At 41.0% G+C, this 21,579-nt stretch overlaps 1 protein-coding gene and 2 non-coding genes across 6 annotated transcripts in view; 2 read left to right on the top strand and 1 right to left on the bottom strand.

Moving 5' to 3' along the window:
• Positions 1 to 4,689: 4,689 nt before the first annotated feature.
• On the top strand, positions 4,690 to 4,762 carry TRNAK-UUU. The gene has a single exon. It is a non-coding gene; the product is annotated as a tRNA-Lys (tRNA).
• Positions 4,763 to 5,041: 279 nt separating this feature from the next.
• TRNAK-UUU lies at positions 5,042 to 5,114 on the bottom strand. Its single transcript has one exon. It is a non-coding gene; the product is annotated as a tRNA-Lys (tRNA).
• A 6,636-nt stretch (positions 5,115 to 11,750) lies between these two features.
• MDM4 (MDM4 regulator of p53) overlaps positions 11,751 to 21,579 on the top strand; it is a 47,526-nt gene continuing 37,697 nt past the window's right edge. For 3 of the 4 annotated variants that reach the window (XM_041774061.1, XM_041774065.1, XM_041774064.1), the window contains exon 1: positions 11,857 to 11,998. The gene's annotated coding sequence lies outside the window, so the exon portion shown is untranslated. Of the gene's footprint in view, positions 11,999 to 21,579 lie in introns of all 4 variants that reach the window. The other variant, XR_005990674.1, reaches the window with a different exon arrangement.

The following is a 21,579-nucleotide window of genomic DNA, read 5'->3' as shown; positions in this document are numbered from 1 at the left end:
AATTTGTCAAATGAATGAATGGATGACTCCACGTAACTCTTGGATAAAGCTCAAACTCTTTAAGAAGGTCAACAAGGCCTCTCATAATCTGGCCCTTGCTTTTCACTGTAGCCTCAGAGGACAGAGACTTTGTCTTGTACCCTCAAAATAGCACCTACCATATAGTGGGCATTTAATAAACGTGCATTGAGGGGAACCTGGGTGGCTCTGTAGGTTAAGTGTCTACCTTCAGCTCAGGTCATGATCCTAGGTCCTGGTCCCAGGGTTCTGGGATCAAGTCTCACCTACTCATCCAGGAGCTTGTTCTCCCTCTCCCTGCCACTCCCCCTGCTCATTCTCTCTCTTTCTCTCTCTCTGTCAAATAAATAAAGAAAATCTTAAAAAATAATAATAAATGTGGGTTGAGTGAATAACTCCCTCCCTCATTCCAATGAAAACTCCATGTTGTTTCTGGAATACATGTGATTCCCACCTACTGGTCATTCTACAAGCTCTTCCAACTGCTTGGAAAGGGCCTCCTACCCCAAACCCCACCTCTGTTGCCCTTCCCCTTATGTGGCTGTCTTTCTACATGGTAAGTAGAATAATGGCCCCTGCAAAAGGAATAAATGTCTGCTTCCCAATCCCTGGAAAGTGCAAATATGTTATCTTACATGACAAGAGGATTGTGCAGATGGGATTTCAGTAAAGACTGAGATGAAGAGATTAGCCTAGATTACCCAGGTGAGCCCAATCTAATCACATTAGTCCGTGAAAAGCAGAGCACCTTCCCCTGGTGAAGTCAGAGGGAAATGTGATGGAAGAATGGTAAGAGGGATACAACACTGCTGGCTTTTAAGTCGAAGGATTGAGGTCCTGAGCCAAGAAATGTGAATAGCTTCTGGAAACTGGAAAATGCAAGGAAACAGATTCTTCCCCAGAGCCTTCAGAAAGGAACACAGCCCTGTTGACACAGTGATCTCTGCCTCGTGGGACCCATGGTAGAATTGTGATCTACAGAATTGTGTTAATCCACTAAATATATGGTAATTTGTTACAGCAGCAATAGCAGACTAATACACCCTACAATTAACTTTCCAGAAAGCTACCCTAGAGTGCCTCCTGAGCATGTCTAAATACACCCAAGAGCTGCCTGGATTGTAACACTAATCACAGAGTGTCAAAACTACTTGTTTGCTTTTTTCTGAATTGGGGAGGGGACAGAAGAGGGTAATTAGACTATAAGCTACTTAAGGACCCGGCACTCTCTGTTGGGTTTACCTTTGAATTTCTAGAACTAATTTATTGCCTGATCCACAGCTGGTTTCAATAAATACTTGGTGAATGTGTGAATGAATGAGGACCTGGTTATTAGTCCGGGAGCAAGTGGTTGAAATGAATGAAAGGAAAGGGTGTGTGAATCTGTGCTGTGTTCTCGGCTAGGGTTTATCTGTAAAACAATTTTAAGCTAAAATCGCAAAAGGCAATGTTGGCACCATTTCCATTTAAAAATCCTGCAGTAGACTCCTCAAAAAGATCCAAATATTTTTGAAAGGTGAATAGATGTTGTAGATGGGGTAGGGGAGTTCTGTAAATATTTGGTGGTCAGATTGACTTCTTCACTTCCATTGAATCCCACTGGCCTTGACATCAGTCCTGTTTTTCTCTTACATCTTTTCACTGATCCAGGACATTTTAGGGCTGTCTGGTTCAGGGAGTATTTATCCTGGTGTCTGAGCTGTTGGTGCTGTTCAGGATTGTTGGGCTGCTAGCTTCCCTGTATTTTCAGAGAGAAGAGGGGTGGGAGGGCTCACTGGAACCCCAGGCTGCTCTCACTTGGTTTGGGGTCTCCAAACAACTTCTCTGTACCATGCATCTCCCTGGTACCTTGTAATGGTCTTAACTCCAAAGACTCTATACAATGATGATGGTAGACTGGGCTTTGTGTAGGCAGCTACACTGGGCATTGGTTTGGGAAACCCTGGGAAAGCCTCCCCAAATTAAACCTTTCCTCCTGACTTAAATCCCACCGTTAGAGATGTGATATCTGGCTCTTCAATACAATTGTATTCAATGCACAACTATCCATGTGCTTTCCCTGCCTTGTGCCACTGTGGGACTCTCAGGATGAGGAAGACACAAAAGACCTCATCACTGTGTAAGGCGGCTGCCCCCAGGTCCCTGTGAAAACACTTTCCACTCCAAGGTGTAACTCCTTAAGGCAGCTGCAGGAAGAGGACTGTGTCAGGATTCAGGATGATGTCACTGAGAGGGCAAGAAGTGGGAGAATCGCGAGACCTTCCTTGCTCTACAACCTTTTCCTGCTCTGATACGGAGCCAGTGGTGATTTTCCAAGACAGAGGAGTCTGGTGAATGGGGAGAGGGGTCTGGGTGGGGGTAGGGGTGGGGGGTGGGGAGGGAGGCGGGGAGTGGAGGGGTTGTGGCAGGTAAAAATGATCCGTCTACAAATTAGTGGGAAAACACCTGAGACTAATTTAACACCATATATTAGCTGTACTAAATTAAAATAAAAACTTATTTTAAAAAGGACAAATTAGTGGGGGAAATAATGCTTAAGAAATGTGGGGCGGGGTCCCCAATATAGAATCTGTGGGTTTAGACTGCCCTCTAGCGGGAGGATTAAGTTAGTTCGTGGGGAGTGAGAAGCTTGAAGAAACTCCAGGAAGGGTCGACTAAATAGTACATGATGGCACTCCTGCCCGGTGTGTGGAAAGGCAACGTGGGGATAAGCAGATTCAGTTCCTGCTCCCTCAGGTGGGACATTGCTATGTTAACAAACCAGACTTTTGATTCAACTTTCCAACTTTGCTGTTGCCTATGTGATGTAGTTTTTTTCTCTGGCCTGAAATAAACCTGGTCAGCTGTCTCCAGCCTATCTCTACCTCCCTCCATTTCAGCCACAGTAACCTGTCCACCATCCTTCAAACCCAATTTACACTCCCCACTTTCCTTCAGGGCTTACTGTTTTTCTTCCCACTGTGCCTGGTTTACTGCTGTGGAAATAACAGGTACTCCATAAGCAAATTGATGGGTCAATCTCATTCCATCTGTTCAACTTTTAACAGCGGGTTTATTATCCTGAAGGAAAGGGAATAAAGCCACTGGGGGGACAAAAAAGCCTTCAAGACCCTCTGTTCCTTCCCTATTAGGGATCCTCGACAGATACTGTTTCCCTTCCTTAAAAAGAAATGGTATAATGCATTTCCATATCTCCTTCATAAAAACAGAGCAAGAAGTTTTTGCATTTAACAAAGTGGGTGCTCAAGAAATGTCTGAATAAGTAGAAGACAAATGTCTGCTGGCTCATTACAATTTACTCTGTATACCTCTGACAGTTACTTGCTTAAATTGAACTCTGACCATGTGTTTTTCTTGCTGAAAACTCGAGGGCCACCATCCTTGTTTTATAATCCAGGCCTTTCTATCCATGCTCATCTCCTGCCATGCTGTACTTGATCCTTATTACTGCATTTGTCACTTTGTTAAAGTGGTTTGCTTAAGGGTCTGCCTTCTTTCCCAGGCTGTGAGCAAGATCTGTGTCCTGTTTATCTTCTACTCTAGAGCTAGCGCAGGACCTAAGGCATAATAGGTGATCAATAAATGCTTGTTCAGTCATATCATTTCTTCCTGTTGCATTTTGAGTCCATTCCTTCTAATTTTATTTACAATGGGAAAAGCAATAGCATGGTAAAACTTTAGATTTAGAGGGTATCCTACAGGTCAACCAATCAATTCCCTCGTTTCATAGATATGGAAACTCAAGCCTGCTCAGGCTCACATAATTTGTGGGTCTTTGTTCTAAAAGAATCAGACAATTGTAGGAAAGAAATCCCTCCAAGCGAGGCTGAGCTATTTTATTATTCATTGTGTTCAGAAGCCTCAAGTTCCCAGAAATAAAAATGAATTCCCTTATCAGTCTTCAAAATTTCATAATCCTGTGTTCCACACCCTATGTGTCAGGGCTGATGAAACTGATTTTAGGGAAAACTAGGCTGATCTGGAGGTTTTTATTCTTAATACTCCGTGTTGCTCCCACTGCAGCACACTAATACTGGTTGAGGATGGCTCATTTTGTGAGTCTGACTTGAAAACTGCCACTTGCCTGGGAGGTGGGGAGAGGCAAAGCTTCAACCGAAGCCTGAATTGAAAGTCTAAGTTCCTTCTCTCTCAATCTAAATTTGGACTCACCTTCCCACCGTTACTTCTATTTTCTCATATTAGTTCTGTATTCATGAATCAAATTCCTTCTTTTGTGCTGAGGAATGCTTATTTAACAGCTACATCGTCTGGCGAATGGCAATGTATTTTTCATTAAGGGGAAAGATACTGTAATCTGGTTCTGTAGAATAATGAAAATTAAGAGGTCCTATCTGCAAAGTGATAGATGAAAGACAGAAGAATTGTAGTAAAAAGAAGTTGCAGTTCTGTCTGAAAGTTTTCATGTTGGTTGCCTTGTCTTGTAAGTTATTACCATTTCGTTTCAGTTTTGTAGATTTTGGCAACTAATCAAACATGAAATATGAAAGAACTCGAAGGACACATGTCTTAAGTAAACGGAGAAAAAGGATAGAAAAATAAATGTTTGTTTTTCTTTACCTTGCTGATAAAAGCACTTTAAATATGTTTCACCAGAGAAGTAATTTATTAGAATTATATCAAGTAAACAGAAGAGCAAGCCTCCCTAAGAGCGCCCGGATAGCTCAGTCGGTAGAGCATCAGACTTTTAATCTGAGGGTCCAGGGTTCAAGTCCCTGTTCGGGCGTCTGTGGCTTTTGCCCCTTACTGGCATTACCAAATACTACCAAATGAAATTCTCGTGATGAAGCACACTTCCACTTCAAGTTGAATTCATTTTTTCATTGCTTTTAGAAAATGCAAGGTAAATGTGTTCTCAGGGAAAGAAAAACTAACTATGTAAAAATCACTTAAATTTTTGGCAAATATGGAGGTTTTTGCAGTTGTTTCCCGTTGAGATGGAATTTGTGTTTCTTAGCTTGTTAATAAGTGAAGGAAAAAAATAAAGGCGAAAGTTAAAGCAAAGCGCCCGAACAGGGACTTGAACCCTGGACCCTCAGATTAAAAGTCTGATGCTCTACCGACTGAGCTATCCGGGCTCTCACGAGAAAGGGCTCCTACTACAATGCCTTACATAAGAATAAAGAACCTTGTGTAATCGATTTCCACTTCCTATATTTTGTGAAATTGTTTTAAACCCAAGAAAGCTCAGGATTTACACAACAAAGAGAAACAGAAGACTTAAATCATGTACTTTTCACCAGCGTAAGCAGGTACCTCAGAATTATGAGGTATTTATATGCCCCCAAACCATTATTACATAGGTTTCTTTGATTCGCAATCTCTCTAAATAGGTCCAGGATTAAGAGGACGCAAGCTGTATCACTTTTGAAGCATTGCAGTAGCATCAGATCTATTTTTACTATTAGTAATAGGGTGGATATTCGTTCTAAAACTGATCGGAAAACAGAAAAGAAAGAGTCTAAGAGAGAATATAAATATACTGCTCGGAAGCTACTGGGTTAAACTGTGTAGTGTGGAGTGGTAGAAAGGACTCTGCAGAGGGATAGGACAGTGTGATTGTCCTGTATGTCCTTTGAAGACGTCCAAGTAAGTTTTAAGTGACGCAAAACCCTGGAGGAAGTCACCAGCCATGACTCTGGGGGCAGAAGCCTTGCAAGCTAGAAAGACAGGAAGCTGAACGTACCGGCAGAGAGATTTTATTGATCATAGCATTGAAGGCTCTTCTCTTCCACAGCCGTCAGTAATCTGAGCTCTGCCTTCTGCTACAGGGCTGGCCTTGAGAATTACTCACCGTGGGGTTTAGCGTGGGACTCTAAAGAATCTCCCTTAATCCCATCTGCTTAATTCCAACACTTGAGGAGTGATTGTTCTGGACCAGAAATTTCACTTTTAGGAATTTGTTAAAAATGTGTTAAGTGTTGAAGTATAGATAGTGTTAGAATGCTAGAAAGAGCAGAATCTGTAGTCTGTTCTTGTTACATCTTTGCCATTAAGTCTTTGTGACTTCATAATTGCTTATTTTGCCATTTTTCCAATAAGTTGTTTTCCTCTATAACATGACTATTAATAGCTACATAATAATCCATGTATTAAGGCTGTACCATAATTCATATAGCCATTATGTCATTTGCAGTATTTTCCAATTAAAATGCCATGATGATCCCCCCTACATGTAATTCTTTTCATGCATCTCTGATTATTTCTTTAGGACAAATTCAACACTTAACATATTTTTAACAATTTTTAAATCAAGGCATACTTGACATATAACATTAGTACCAGGTGTACAACATAACAATGCCGTATTTGTATATATTGCAAAACGATCACCACAATAAATCTAGTTAACGTGTTACCATACAGAGTAACAAGTTTTTTTTTTCTTATAATGAGAACTTTCAAGATCTACTCTCTTAGCAACTTTCAAATAAGCACTATAGCATTATTAATGATAGTGAATGTGCTGTATATAAGGCTTAACATATTTGACTGGATTGGAGGGAGATGTAGAGAATATTGAAAACTAACAATACTTAATTCCAGACAAAAAGAATCACTTCATCCCCTAAGTAATGGGGAATTATTAGAAGTTTGGCTCATTTATGTTCCACTTAACTAGTCAAAGGAGCACACTAAAAACAATGACAAGGACTATCACATCAAATGTTCTCTATAAGAATCACATTGCCAGAATTAATCATCTGTCCAGAGCTAATGGACAGATTTCTAAAATTGGCTGTGTGCAGACAGGATGCTTAGTCATTAAATTAGGTATATTAGACTGCCTTTCTTTTGCTCAACACTCTTTGATTTTCCCCTACTACTTTATTGAGTGACACATGGAACTTTTTACAGCAGCATTTAAAGTCCTCTGCATCTGGCCCCTGCCTACTTTGCTGGCATTTCATACCAGTCTCAATATACATATGATGCAAACCACAATTATTATCTACAATTCTCTAGTAGCCACATTAAAAAAGGTAAAAATAAACATATGAAATTAATTTTAATTATATATTTTACTTAACCCAATATATCCAAAATATTATTTTCATGTGTAATCAATATAAAACATTATTAATGAGATACTTTACAGTATTTTTTTCCTACTGAGCCTTTGAAAGCTGATGTGTATTTTACACTTATAACACATCTCTATATGGAGTAGCCACATTTCAAGCCATGTGTACCTGGTGCCAATCATTTGACTCTATAACCAAGTTTGATCAAAGTAGATATTTTCAGTTTTAAGACCGTCTCTTCTAAATTTCTTGTTTTTCCTTTCCTCATTATTTGTGCCATGTTTCTTCAAATGACTTCTCCCATTTCTGCCTCTTTAAATCCTATGCATTTTTTTAAGATCCTACTCAAATGATTCCTCTTCTACAAAACCTTCAATGATTGTGTTAAATAGGCAGGAAAGATTAATTCAAGACACTAGAGATAGGCTCACATTTATATTCAGTAGAGCCATACATTTATTTTTCAAATTGAAAAAATAAAATTGCATCTCCAAGTTACAACATGCACAAAAATTGATTTCAGATGAGTCAAAGGCCTAAATGTGAAAAGTGAATCTTTAGAACGTCTAGGAGAAAATATATGAGAGTATCTTTATGACCTCCAAATAGGGAAGAATTTCTTAAATAAAAAAAAAAGGAAGTGAAACTAAAGAAAATAATAAATCTGACTTCATTAAAAAACTTCTGTTCAAGTCATTAAGAGTGAAAACAAGTTATAGATTTAAAGATTTATTCATAATACATATAATCAAGAAGGATTAATAACCAGATTTGGCAGAGAAGTCCAAAAATCAGTAAAGAAAAGACAAACCAATAGAAAAATGGGCAAAAGACACGGACGGGCAATTCATAGGTGAGTAACCATGGTTGATAAATAGGAGAAAACACTCAATTGTACTAATAATCATGGAACCACCATATAAATCAAACCACCATGAGAAATCCTCACATCTATCGGATTGCTTTTTTTAGTAATCTGACAATACCAAGGATTGGATGCGGAACAATAGAATCTTTTATTTATTTTTCTTATTTAAATTTATTAGTTAACATATAGCTTGATATTGGTTTCAGGAGTAGAATTCAGTGGTCCATCATTTACATACACAACACCTAATGTTCATCACATCAAGTGCCCCCTTTAGCCCATCCCCCACCTAGCCCATCTGCCACCCACCTCTCCCCATCAACCCTCAGTTTGTTCTCTATCATTAATCTCTCTTTTGGCTTGTTTCCCTTTCCTTTTTTTTCTTTTCTCCCTTCCCATATTTCATCTGTTTTCTTTCTTAAATTCCACATGAGTGAGATCATATGGTATTTGTCTTTCTCTGACAGACTTATTTCACGTAGGATAATACACGTTTCATCCACATTGCTGCAAATGGCAGGATTTCATTCTTTTTGATGGCTGAGTGTGTGAGTGTTTGATTTCCGTGTGTGTGTGTCTGTATCACATCTTTTTTTTTTTTTTTTAAAAAGATTTTATTTATTTACTCATGAGAGACACAGAGAAAGAGGCAGAGACACAGGCAGAGGGAGAAGCAGATTCCATGCAGGGAGCCTGATGCAGGACCCCGGGATCACGACCTGAGCCAAAGGCAGAGGCTCAACCACTGAGCCACCCGGGTGCCCCATATCGCATCTTCTTTATCCATACATCAGTTGATGGACATACAGACTTTTTCCAAAGTTTGGCTATTGTTGACAATGTGAGCAATTGAATAGTATACACACCCATCAGGAGTGTATACTTCTACAACCACTTTGGAGAGCACTGTACTATGATCTGGTAGTGCTGATAATGTGTTTGTGACACAGTGATTCTACTCCCTAGAATGCACAACTACAAGAAATGTCCATGGCAGTATTGTTTGTAACAGCAAACAACTGGAAACACCTATTTATGAACGGAGGCGATGAATAAAAATTGTGATGCAGTCATTACTATTATGGGGTGGATTGTGTCCCCCCTACCTCCAGATTACTATGTTGAAGTCCTAACCCCGAGCATCTTAGAATGAGACTCCATTTGGAGGCAAGCCTTTCTTTTTTTTTTTTTTTTTTTTTCAAGCCTTTCTTTTATAGGAGTGATTAAGATAAAATGAAGTCATATGGGTGGGCCCTAATCCAATATGGCCGGTGTCCTTATAAGAAGAGGTTAGGACGCTGACAATTTACAGACCAAGGAGTGAAGACAAAATAAGAAGGCAGCCATGTGCAAGCGAAGGAGATGTATCAGAAGAAACCAAATTTGCCACACCTTGATCTTGTACTTTTAACACCCAGAACTGTGAGAAAACAAATTTCTATTAAGTCACCCAGTCTATGGTATTTTGTGATGGTAGCCCTAGAAAAGGACAGTTGCTATATAACAATTAATTATACAATTCAATCTATTACTATACAGCATTACTAAACAATATTGAAAATTAATTATGCAGGATTTAACATTGTGGAATTTCACAATGATCAGCAAAAAATCCAAGTTGCAGTAGAATACATACAGTTTGGTGCCATTTATAAAAATTTTAAAATATTTTTAAGGAATATATACATATATAAATCCTAAAAATCTAAAGAAGTGCATGGCAGGGGTAAATACCAAATTCAGGATAGTTTCCTTTGGAGTTGAAGGAACTAGATGTCATAAGAGAAGGGCCTATTGGAAACTTTTTCGTAATAAGTAAAGTATATCATTCTTCAGGGGAGAGTGGTGAGGAAAAGATTATATTCTTCTTTATACCTTTTTGTATATGTGAAGTAGTTCATTATAATTTTTAAAGAAAGGCTAAGATCCATAACATTGACTTCTAGTTCCTTTAGAACTCTGAGGGGCTCGAGAAAAATCTGATTTAGCCATTTTATTTACAGACTGGGTAAACTGAAGAACTGTGTAACTTTCTGGTTTCTAGAAATAACTAGACTAAACCCAGATTTCCTGTCTCTTTATTAAATAAATGGTTTTTGAATATAGTTCTTAGAGAAGGAAGTGGTGATCACTGAGTCAGTTATGAGCTTGTTAAGCTAATTTCATTTTCTTTCCTCATCGAGTTTACTTGATAAGGAGAAGAAATGCTCAAGTTATAGTTTATTTTCGTTAGAGCAAGTCACTTGATGAAGTTTTATGAACTCCTTGGGAAAGGATAGCGAATGTTGCCAGGTATTGACTATCATTAGGTAGGATAATTAGTGGTTTAAGAACAACATTGGAAGATGAATAATTAATCATGAATCAGTGTCAACCATGAGGGGAAAAGCTCTATTTTAAACCATGTTCTATTCAACATATTTATCAAGACTTTTGATAAAGACAAGTTAAATATGTTGATTTCAAAGGGCAAAAAGTAAAAGAGCTGATCTCCTGACCTTTCAGGCAAAGTTAACTGCACTTACCACATTCTTTTTATCTGGACTGTCTGATTCTTCCACTAGACAGATTCCAGGGGTTATTTGCTTTGGAATCTTCTAGGTTGGTACTTGGCACACAATAGGTTCTTAACAAATGTTTGTTGGCCTTAAACAAAATGAGTTGCCAGACAGGATCATAATTCCAAGAGTCCAGGAGACAGGAGAAGAGACTTAAACTAACTGGATACTATTTAAAAGATACAAATTATTGCTTGGGAATTAAAAAAAAAACACTAATATTAATTGCACGAAAAAGAGAGAAGCAGTAGAGAGTGGTTCAGCTAAAAAAGCCCCTCCCCTCTATTTTTTGAGAGAGGTGGTTGCTGACTTCAAGCTCTTTCGGAGCAACTGTGAAAAGGGAATTAATCCTTCAGTTCATTTGCGAGAAATTTAGATCTCCGAGCTATGCGGAAGATGATGCCAGAAATAGAGCAAGGCGCAATGTGCAAATTAAGGGAGGTCATTGCCCCATTTTATTTAGCGTGGGTCTGTACCCAGTCCTGGGGGCCGCATTTTAAACAGGACCAACACGTACTTGTTCAGACCACGGTGACCAAGGTGGTTTGAAGCCATGTCAAGTACGAAAGAGTTGGAAGGCTGTGAGGGGATGTCTAGCTTTGCAGAAAAAGCGGGGGGTGGGGTTAGAGATGGAACACGGGCACCGCCTTTAAACGACTGGATAGTGTTCCCACTGTAAAGAAGGGGGCCTTATTCTGTTTTCCCAAGTGTGTGACTGAAACCAATAGAGGCTGCAGAGTAACATACTTCAGAAGATCCTCTGACACTCAGAATCATCCTGAAATAAACGAGAGGAGGTGTTTGCGAGGGATGATACCACGTGGCACCGGCAGAGGTGGAAGCCGGGCAACTCGAGGGTTCGTTGCGGCTGCTTTTATTTTGGGGCATCAGGCTAGATGACCTGCTTGTAGGATCCAAAGAAGCTCCGACCTCCTGTTCTTTGCACCTCTTTCAGCTTTATCACGTATCTTGTTGCTCGTGTCTATTCTAGTCCTCTCTCCCCCACCTGGACAGCGCGGGCGAGCTGCTGCCCCCTCTAGCCGCCGCCTCCGGGGAGTCGAGGAGGTTAACTCCGAGGCGCAGAGGCAATGGCGTTTTTTGGAACAGCGGAAGGCTACCTCTGACTATGCTCTCAGGGGGTCTCCCCTCCTCGATTTCTGATCTCCTAGGACACGTCTGTGACCACCACCGGGCTCTGCGAGCTCCTGAGACGCTTCCTCTGGAAGCGTCACAACTCAGTCGTCCAAAACCTGCGACTCTCTTCCCGGTTTGGGCTCCCCTCTATGGTAGGGAGTTCAGTTCCTCCTACCTCTCTAGCCCTCCAGTGGAGCCTCTATCGTTCCCGGAGGCCTCACCGGAAGCCCTTGGGAGGAGACGGCTTCAGGAGACCGGAAGTTGCGCCCTCACTGCTCGCCGTTTCAAAATGCCGCTGAGGCCTTGGGGCCTGTGACTGGCGTCCCCTCCCCCCGCCCCGGGCTCGGCGGGGGAGCGACTCATGGAGCGGCCGTGAGGTGTGGCTCTAGGGTCTCGGCGGCCAGGTCCCAGGCGGCCGTGGGGGAGGGGGGAGGAGGGAGCGGGCGGCGGCGCTGCGGGCTCGGCGGCCTCGGAGCCGGGGCAGCGGGCGGGGCTTGCGGCACGGGTGGCGGCGTTGGGGCGGTGGCGCGGGGCGGAAGGAGGGCCCGTGGCGGGGGAGCCTGGGGACCCGGGGGAGCCGGGGGAGCCGGGGGTGGACGGTTTTGCGATGGGGCGCCGCGGAAGGTGAAAATGGAGGTGGAGTGACGTGCTGTGGCCGTCCCGCCGCCGGGTTACAGCCTGGGGGCGAAATAGGCGGCGGCGGACGTTTAACGGGACGCGGCGTGGGGGGAAGGAGGTGGCGAGAAAGCGAGGGGGGAAGGAGGGACGTGGATGTCTCCCGAGATGTGAAGGGACTGTAGGTTGTCGCGGCCGCGCACCGTCGTGGCAGAGGCACTTGGGTGCTAGTGTGCAGGGGGCCTATTTGGGGCCACACCCAGGCCCGCCCAAACGGAGCCTCCGGAGACGGGGCTCGGGCGTCTGTATTTTCATCCACACCTTCCCGCTGATTCTTGTGCCCTCTGAATTTTGAGACCCACCCTGTTAAAGCGGCACCCGTAGACTCTGCTGGTGCTGTCTCCCCGCCATCGGGAAGGCGCTGGTGTCGGCCAGGCAGCTCCGACGCCGAACAAGCGTGTGCCAAGGGTACTTGGTATCTTTGGTGCCAAGTGTCACACATCTCAGCCTAGGTTTTGGCTCCTCCCTCCTCCTACCTCCCTGACACGAGAAGGTAATTTAGAAGTGTTTATGTCACAGTATTTCGTTTCTCACAGTGCTGGTCAGGATCACACATTTTTGTAGTTTATTAAAAAAAAAAAAAAAAAAAAAAAGCAGACGTGTATCTCAAGTTAAAAAACGCACGTGATACAGAAGTGTGTAAAGTTTAACTCTTCGCCAACTCTAACCGGCTCTCTTCTCAGGCTAGCTGTTAATGGCTTCATAACATCCTTCCTGACTTTTCCCTACGGTTCTCATATTTTTATATTTTTTTATTTGTTACTTTTTAAAAAACATTTATTTATTCATGAGAGACAGAGAGGCGGAGATATAGGCAGCGGGAGAAGCGGGCTCCCGGCAGGGAGCCTGATGTGGGACTGGATCCCTGAACCTGGAATCACCCCCTGAACGGAAGGCAGCCGCTCAACCGCTGAGCCACCCAGGCGTCCCGGTAGTCATATTTTTAAATGTACATTTTAAAAATTATTTATTTATTTATTTATTTATTTATTCATGAGACAGAGAGAGAGAGAGAGGCAGAGACACAGGCAGAGGGAGAGGCAGGCTCCTTGCAGGGAGCCCGACGCGGGACTCAATCCCAGGACTCCAGGATCACACCCCCGGCCGAAGGCGGGCGCTAATCCGCCGAGCCGCCCAGGGATCCCCCAGTACTCATATTTTTAAACAGTAGGATCATTTTGTATGCATTGTGATGCGCCTTAAGTTTTTCAGATAGTATCAGGGACTTTCCATCAAATATACATATAATACTTTCATTTAAACACTTGCCACGGTACTGTTTTAGAGGGTTGTACAACAGTTTCGCTAGCCAGTTCCCTGTTGATGGAGTTTTAGGTTGTTCCTGGCGTAATGTTTTGCACACTGTGCTGGAGTATACTCTTGCTACATACACATTTTACCTTGTAGATGTGTAGCCGACTTGGTAAGAACTAAAACAACGTCTGAATAGTACAGTAGTTTTCTTTTTTTAAAGTTTTTATTGCCCTCAAGTATATAGTTGAAAGAATCAGACAGTAGTGTTTAGTAGAGGTCCTCAGGGCTTTAAAGAATTAAGAATGATTAATTCTGCTACCTTCTGACAAGTTTTTAATTTGTCTTAAAATCACACTTGTTTTCAAAGGTAGAAATTTGGAGATGAAGCATAGGAGTCTTTTGGACTAAATGATGGTAAAACCAGTCTTCCATTATCACTGAGAGATGAATAAACTGTTGTCTGATTTCAGTCAGAGGACGCAAAAACACAAATATAATGTGGTAAGTGGTAATAGAGGGGCTCTAGTGTCATCAGCTTCCCTTGGAGTGTCAGCCTTGACCAAGGAAGTGACTTTTGACCTAGGTAGAAGAATAAGAATTTCCAACAATAGAAGGTAGATCACAGAAGAGGAGAAAGGACAGGTGCCTGATATTATCTGAGTCCATTGGCAGTGGATTTCAAACTTTTTAAACCATGACTCCCAGTAAAAATAAGTTTTATATTGTGACCTAGACACATAGGAGGGGGAATGGTTAAGAACTCTGGTTCTGCAGCCAGGGTGCTTGGACTCTAAGACCATGATTTTGAGGAAATTATCTTCCTCTCTACCTCAGTTTCCCCCTTGAAAATGAGGACAATAATAAGAGTGCCTGATACCAGGGTGCTTAACTGTGTTGTGTTGGTTATTTTCAATAACAGAAACAGGTTTCACAGAACAAAGCTTTGTTACTTTTATTTTCTGTACTATTTCATTAGTGGAGGGGATCAGTAATGACTCACTGGGGTGCAACTTGTAGTTTGAGAAATTCAGTACAAAAAATGCCTAGGAGGTGAGTAGTAAAAGGGCTTGACACATTCAAGAAACTGAGTCATCATTCATCACCGTGGGGATTGTAAGTTGGAGACAGGTCCAGATGTATAAGCTCATGCACACATACCCAGTGAGGGGAGTGAGAGAATGGAAATGGAAGTGCTCCCTGAGTCAGCTCTACTGGCCCATGTGCAATAGTTCTTCAGTCTTCAAATGCACTGAAAAACCTGAGTACTTTGGCCTGCCCTGGGATACCCTTAGTTCTGTTGTGTTGTGGAATGAAGTGGTGGAATTGACTTCTCTCTCTCTTTCTTTCTTGCTTTCCTTTCTTTTCTTTCTTTTTTCCTGCATTTTATTTATTAGAGCAGGAGGGAGGGGCAGAGGGAAAGGGAGAAGCCGACTCCCCGCTAAGCAGGGAGCCCTCTGTAGGGCTCACTCTGAGGACCCTGAGATCATGACTTGAGCCAAAGACAGATGCTTAACCGACTGAGCCATGCAGGCACCCCGTGGCTTCTCTGTCAATAAAGCTATCTCTTGAGGAAGTCCTTTGGGGTTTTTTTGTTTGTTTTTTAAGTTGAAGTATAAACACACGATGTCGCATTCATTTTAGGTGTATACAGTGTAGTGATTTGACAGCTCTATACATTATGCTGTGCTCACCACAAGTGCAGCTACTACCATCTGTCACTCTACAACGCTAGTACAATACCATTGACTATATTCCCTATGTTGTACCTTTTATCCTTGTGACTTACTCATTCCATAACCAGAAGCCTGTATCTCCCATTCCTTCACCCATTTTGCCTGTCCTTCTATCTCTCCTTTCTGGCAACCATCAGTTTGTTCCAGGGAGAGTTTTTTTGAAAGCAAGAAAACTGCAAAAAGAACTTTCTTCCTGGGATCCCTGGGTGGCTCAGCGGTTTAGCCCCTGCCCTCAGCCCAGGGCGTGATCCTGGAGTCCCGGGATCAAGTCCCATCTTGGGCTCCCTGCATAGAGCCTGCTTCTCCCTCTGCCTGAGTCTCTGCCCCCTTCTCCCCCGCTGTGTTTCTCATGAATGAATAAATAAAATCTTTTTTTTTTTTTAAAGAACTTTCTTCCCTCATTTATTTATTTTTAAAGATTTTATTTATTCATGAGAGACAGAGAGAGAGAGGCAGAGACACAGGCAGAGGGAGAAGCAGCCTGACATGGGACTCGATCCTGGGATTTCAGGATCACAACCTGGGTTGAAGGCGGCACTAAACTGCTGAGCCACCCGGACTGCCCCACCCTCATTTATTTAAAAGTAGGCAAATTCTTTTCAGCTTTTTATGCTCATCTCTGAGGTTTATTATTAGCTGGAAAGAAACCTTTCCGGAGAGCCAAAGCAGTTCCAATTAATAATGTAGATTCTTTTTTGTAACTGAAGTATTTTCTAAGAGTACCAGTTTTTTCAAGATGCAGTAGATAAATGGAATTTTTGTGATTTCTTTCTATTTGGTGTATACCATTCAATAAAGTAAAGACTATTGTTTTAATTCAGTATTTTTTCTATTTTTTCTAACTTTTTAATGGAAATATTTTTTTAAAGATTTTATTTGTTTATTCATGAGAGACCCACAGAGAGAAGCAGAGACATAGGCAGAGGGAGAAGCAGGCTCTATGCAGGGAGCCCAACGTGGGACTTGATCCCGGGACTCCAGGATCATGCCCTGGGCTGAGGGCAGGGGCTAAACCGCTGAGCCACCCAGCTGTCCCTTAGGTCAGGATTTATTTATTTATTTTTTTAGGTCAGGATTTAAAAAAAAAAATTACCACTGTGCCTTTTTACTACAATTAATACTTTCTTTATATCTACTATCTAGTATATAATTTAAAATTTTAGGATTGTTTAGAGAAAAATGGAATTTATAGATGGTTTCTTTGAATCAGGACTTGAATGAACAAGGTCCAAATGCTCTGTTGAGTTTGTTTTTTAGCCTAAGTACGTCTCCCTACTTAGCCATACCCTTCCCCCATCTGAAATCCCTATGTTCTGAGATTTCCTACATTCTGGGTTTGGCTAATTGTTTGCTTTTGGTATTATTTATTCCTTTACCCTCCATTTTTTCTACAAACAAGTAGTTAGATGTAGAAGCTTGGTTAGTTTTATTGTCAAGAATACTTCATAGGAGGTTCTGGGTGCTTCCTGTTGGTTCATATCAGGAAGTGCATGATGTGTGAATGACTGTCTCTTTTAGAGAGTTTTGTTAGTGGTCAGGTATACTCAATCGTCTTTTTGTTTTAAGGTCCCTCATCCCCCAGTCTTTTAAAAGGTTTATCATCTATTAATGGTTGTTGAGGTGATATTTAATCTGAGACTAGAAGGTCTCAGATGAGTCAATCTTGCATGGAATTCACAGTGCTACAAATGAAGGAGCAGTATGTGCAAAGGCCCTGAAACAGGAAGTAAATGCTCTGAGAAACTAAAAGATCAGTTGGTGAGGTGCAGGGAACATGGAGAAGAACATGAGGTACTAGAGGAAAGACTGGCAAGAATAGGGCTAGATTCTGTGTTTAGAGCAGTAGCAAGCTTTAGAGCAGGGCCTGGCACTGTAGGATTGGATGTTTGCTTTTTTTTTTTTTTTTTTAAAGATTTTATATATTTATTCATGAAAGACACACACACACAGAGGCAGAGGCAGAGGGAGAAGCAGACTCCACGCAGGGAGCCCGACGTGGGACTCAGTCCTGGGTCTCCAGGATCATGCCCTGGACTGAAGGTGGCGCTAAACCGCTGAGCCACCGGGGCTGTCCATTTGTTTGCTTTTTTATTTTATTTTTTAAATCCTTTTAACTCTAGTGTGGAATTTTGTTTGAAGCAGTTTAGAGAGACCGGTTAAAAGTCTATTTCAGTGATGCATGCTGGAAGTAACACTTTCTGGTTTGGGGAAATAGTCATGGAGGTGAAAAGTGGTGGTTTTGAAAGATTTAGAAATTCAAATTGATAAGGTTCAATGATGTGATAATGGTAAGAGGGAGAGATAAGACTCAACTTTCTGGATTTATTTATTTATTTATTTATTTATTTGTTTATTTATTTAGAGTGCAATGGGGCTGTGGGGGGAGGAGCAGAGAGAGCGAGAGAGAATCCCAATTGAGTGAGAATCCCAATGGAGAAAGAATCCTCGGACTCCCTGCCCAGCAGGGAGCGTGACTTGGGTCTCCATCTTACAACCCTGGGATCATGACTGGAGCTGAAATTAAGAGTCAGTTGCTTAACGGACTGAGCCACACAGGTGCCCCTTAGCTTTCTGGTATGCGTTACCGAATGTGACTGCTCATTGGTAGCATAGAAAGAATAATAAGCTCTAGACTCTGGCAAGTTATTTGACTTCTTTTAGGCTCAGGTTCCTCTTTTAAGGAGCAAGTAACAGGCCTAACCCTGCTATAATCAAAAGAGACTCCCAAGTGGGAAAGTGACAAGATCTTGCTTTGGATTCAGAGTTTGTCAACTGACCTCATTTCTCACATACGTTCTTGAACAGTGCTTTTGCTCATGTTTTCTCTCCCATTCTTTCTACTTTTCTTTCATTTTAAAATCCTTCCACTCCTGTCTCTATTCTCTCTCATTCCTCCTCTGCTTTGCAATCAAAAGTAATGTGTCCTACTTTTAACTTTCATGGCCCTTAAAGCAGTGTCTTTTTAATGGCACAACACTTTCTGCCAGGTGTTAAGGCAAAGTAGGAAAACCTTGTTGACGTTAAATTCTTCAGATCTGCCAACCAGTCAGTTCCTGTTCCTGGTAAGATGCTGAACTCCCTCTCAAAATCATCCCTGCAAGAGTAATAATAAGAGAATGCTGTGAGAAAGAGATGGGTGATATGGGCTGTTTTGAACTTGTACATGTATGCGTGGGGAGGCAGTGTTTGGTCTGGGACAGGAGTCAGTCAGACATGGCTGTAGGAGACTAAAACCATCAGGGAGGGAACTGTTGGAATACTGGTCTAGTTTCTCCCCTGCCTCATTACCTTAGAATTAACCTTTTTTAATCCTTGTGACCCAGAGTCCTACTCCATCTCTCCTCAAGAGTGAATCATGGCATTACAGAAGCATATACTTGTGAGAAGCTGTCAAAAAAATAGGTGATGACTGACTCTAGTCACTTCTCTCTTACATTCTAAGTTCTTAGGTCTCCCTAAATCCTATCATGGTGCTGCTTCTCCTTGGGGAACAAAGGATGAATCTTTGATCTGGGTAATGATTGTGTGGGGTGGAGAGTGATTGTGCTTTTCTGGTGCTTGGGGCTTTCTACTTTTGTACTTGTTCTTTTTTTTTTGTTTTCTTTAAGATTTTATTTTTGAGTAATTTCCATACTTACTGAGGGGCTTCAGTTTATAATCCTGAGATTAAGAGTCACACACTGTTCTGGCTGAGCCAGCCAGGTGCCCCTAGTACTTATTTTCTACCTTACTCCACCTTACTGTAGTTAATATGGCCTGGAATCTGGTCTTGCCCCATATTCTTTGCCTGTCAGAGTATCTGCTATCCTCTAGGGAAAAATAGCAAAGACAGCTGAAGAGCACAGGTATTTTAAGAGAAGAAGAATAATGTGTACATTATTGGAACAGAAATAATAAGACAGATGGATCTAGAGTTTAAAGTTAGACTGATAATTATCGTAAAAGAAACAGAACATCTTAACAACTTGAAATAAGAATAAGCTGTGACTGACAGAACTGAGCTGAAATCGTAGGGTTGAAAAATGCAATGATTGAAATACAGTATTTCCACTGAGGCCAATCCTCAGTATGGATACAATTGAAGAATGGATTAGAACTCCAGATTGAGAAAATCTAGAATTAAAAAAAAAGAAAAGGATGAAAAAAAAGGATAAAAAGGAAAAGCTGAAAGGTAAGGAAAATAGATGGGAAGTACTCACATCTAAATAATAGGAATCTTTTTGTTAAATTTCATTTTTTAATTTTTAACTCTATTTTTTAAAGATTTCATTTTTAAGTAATCTCTACACCCAACATGGGGCTCAGACTTGAAACTCCCAAAATCAGATTGCATGCTCCACTGACTGAGTCAGCCCAGGACCCCTAAATAATAGGAATCTCAAAAATGAAAAAGGAGGGGCACCTGACTGGCTCAGCTGTTGGAGCATGTGACTCTTGATCTCTTGATTATGAGTTCAAGCCCCACATTGGTTGTGGAGCTTAGATTTTAAAAATATTAAAAAATATATATTTAATAAATATTTTATTTAAATAAAGGAGAACATGCTTGAAGAAATAATGTGAAAAACAGTTCTCTAAAAAAAAGAAAAAAGAAAAACAGTTCTCTTTTAGAGTTAAAAAAAGAGGGGGGTGCCTGGGTGGCTGGATTGGTTAAACATCTGAGCCTTGATTTCAGGTTATGATCTCAAGGTTGTAAGATGGAGCCCCTGCTGGACAGGGAGTCTGCTTGAGATTCTCTCTCTCCGTTGGCCCCTCCCCATGTGCTTTTGTGCATTTTCTCTCTAAAATAAATCTTAAAGAAAAAAAAAAAAGAATAAGAAAAATAAATGTCCTCAGGAAGAAAGTTTCCTTGGAAGACTAAAGATGAGAGATCAGGGAAAATTTGCTTCCAGGAACATTATACTGAAATTTAAGAGTAACAAAGCAAAACAATCCTCAGAGAGAGAACAGATTACTACAACGAATAAAAATTGACGCCAGAGTTTTGAACAGCATCATTAAATGCAAGAGAACAAGTGTTTACAGAATTTTGAAGGGAAACTTAGAATTTTATACCCAACTGCATTCATTTAAGGAGGGGCTGATAAAAATATTCTCAGGTGTATGAAGTCTTGGAAGCCCTGCCATACAGAGACCCCATATTGAACCCAGTTCTGGATGAAGTACTAAGAGATTCAAATCTAGAAAATGTTACAAGAGATCTAGGAAGTAAGGGGGATTATAATTCCTTGATATTTATTGTAAAGGATGAGACAAAAAAATATATATATCTAAGAATTTAAAGTCCAGATGTCATGCTAAGTTCTTATTAGCAAGGAGACGGAGATAGAATTTTTCAGAAAGGTAATAACATATTAAGCATAGGAAGAGTAGAACAAACAAGAATGCTAAATCAAGATGGTAAAAACGATCCATATGTATTAATTAGAGTGAATGGACTAAATTTACTAGTTAAAGGTAAAAACTGACAAATTGGATGAAAAAATCCAAAGCCCAGATATATGTATGTATGTATGTATTTATTTATTTATTCACGAGAGACACACAGAGGCAGAGGGAGAAGCAGGCTCCATGCAGGGAGCCTGACGTGGGACTTGATCCCGGGTCTCCAAGATCACACCCTGGGCTGCAGGCGGCGCCAAATCGCTGCGCCACCAGGGCTGCCCCAGATACATGTATTTTATAAGGGACACACCAAAAGTTTAAGGGCATGTAAAAATAGAAAGTAAAAGTTAAGAAAATACATACCTGGATACTAAAAGAAGGCTGGCATGACCTTACTAATATTAGCGAAAATGTGTTTTAGGACTGAACATCTTGGGATGGAAAGAATCACTATATAATGATAATGATCACTATATAGATGTCAATTCACCAAGAAGATACAGCAATCAATTTCAAGCACATATGTCTCTGATTAAAAGTCCTTAAAATAGATGATGCAAAATTGGTAGAGAACTACACTGGGATAAATGGACAAATCCACCATTATAGTGGAAGATTTCATTATATCTCTCTTAATTATTTGTAGATCACATTAAATTAGTAGATATACAAGATTGTAAAAAGCCAACAGGCTTAACTTAACGAACATAGAGTTTTGCAAGCATACATTATAGGATTGATCACCACTTAGGCCAAGTGAAAGCCTTGAAAATTTCAAAGAACAGGTGTTACAGAGAATGGTATCTCCCCACAGTGCTGTTAAATTAGGAGTTAATCACAAAAACATTTAGAAAATACAGTATGCATACGCACAGCTATCCAGCTCATGGATTTAAAAAAATTAAGGAAAT

The sequence above is a fragment of the Vulpes lagopus genome, chromosome 11 (genome assembly GCF_018345385.1).
Source record: "Vulpes lagopus strain Blue_001 chromosome 11, ASM1834538v1, whole genome shotgun sequence".
NCBI lineage: Eukaryota > Metazoa > Chordata > Mammalia > Carnivora > Canidae > Vulpes > Vulpes lagopus.
The sequence above is the reverse complement of the archived record's forward strand: the minus strand, read 5'-3'. Positions and strand labels throughout refer to the sequence as shown.